Genomic DNA, 1404 nt, shown 5'->3' on the forward strand with positions numbered 1-1404 from the left:
TGGGAACTTGGAATCACCGGGTCAGCCCGGGAGCATGTGGGAACCGGAATCCGGGAATGCAGCATGTCTGTGCCGCTGCGGGGAGGGGGGGGGGGTGCCTGAAACACAAACAATACACCAGAGGAGGGGAAGGGACAGAGGAGGGAAGGTTTTTATGTGCCTTTTTGTTTTTGTAAAAAAGGAAAACCTGGAAAGAGTGAAAGAATACATTTTTTATCTGGATTTTTACAAATAAAGATGGCTACTACAATGGAGTCGGTCTTAAGTGTTGGTGGATTCTTGGATGGGTGCCTCTGTCCCTGAGGGTACGTCACCATGACAACCCCTTGTCAGCGTCCTCTAGGGGCCTGTTAGGGCCGCCAGCCCTGCCCTGTGAGCCTCAGGCCTAAGCTTAATGAGCCCCGGGGGAGGGACTCACCAGGCACCGCCCTCCGGTTCCTTTTCCTTCCCCGTACCTGCACTGGATCCGTGCCCGGATCCGAGGTTAATCCAGAGCAGGCAGGCTCTTGTCTGTCTCTCCTCTGTCCCTGCCCTGTCATTCCTGACCAATGCTGGCTTCTCCCAAGAACAGTGCCCATTGTGTGTCCCGGGCCACTTCTGGGTGTTCTCCAAAAATGCTAGTCCTCCCGCAGGCTCTGCTGGGTAGGACCCGTGACAGTCACGCGGTAGGCGCCCTGCTCTTCTGCCTTGCCCACTTCCTGCCCCTCGCTCAATGCCTGCTCTACAGAAGAGCTGTGGTGACTGCTTGAAGGAAGACTCCAGGGTTTTAGAGGGCCGGGGCTGACATGCTGGCTCCGCTGCACAGGAACTGTGCCAGAGGCCCCTGGCCTCTGCTTGGCCCCTGGCCTCTGCCTCCCGGGCCTGGGCTGCTGACGAGGTGCTGTCATGTCATCAGTATTTCCTGGTTTAAGGATCTGAAACCGTCCTAGACACTGGTGAGAATGTGGAGCGCAGCCCCTCTGGAATGTTCTAAGGAGCCTGGGCTGGGAAACCACGTAGGAAGGGAAGTTTGAGCTTTCTGCCTTTTTCTGTTGGGTGATCATTTACCTTTGAGGGTAAAAAAAATGTAGTGAAGCCAGATTCTGGTGATAAACACCTGTAATCCTAGCTATTCAGATGCTGAGATCTGAGGATCATAATTCATAGCCAGCCTTGGTAGACAAATCCAAGAGACCAATCCAGTTAACCACCAAAAACAAAAAGCTAGAAGTGGAGCTGTGGCTTCTAGTAGAAGCCCCAGCCATGAGCAGAAAAAAAAGGACCAGAAAGCACCCAGGCCCTGGGTTCAAGATCCAGTACTGGAACACACACAAAGGGAAGCTCAGCAAAGTAAAGGGACATGCCTGATGTTCCCGCTAAGTGGTAGGGGTGGGTGACAGTGGCACACTGCTCCAGTACAGGAGT

The sequence above is a fragment of the Megascapheus bottae genome, chromosome 6, assembly GCF_031878675.1.
Source record: "Megascapheus bottae isolate mThoBot1 chromosome 6, mThoBot2.hap1, whole genome shotgun sequence".
Classification (NCBI taxonomy): domain Eukaryota; kingdom Metazoa; phylum Chordata; class Mammalia; order Rodentia; family Geomyidae; genus Megascapheus; species Megascapheus bottae.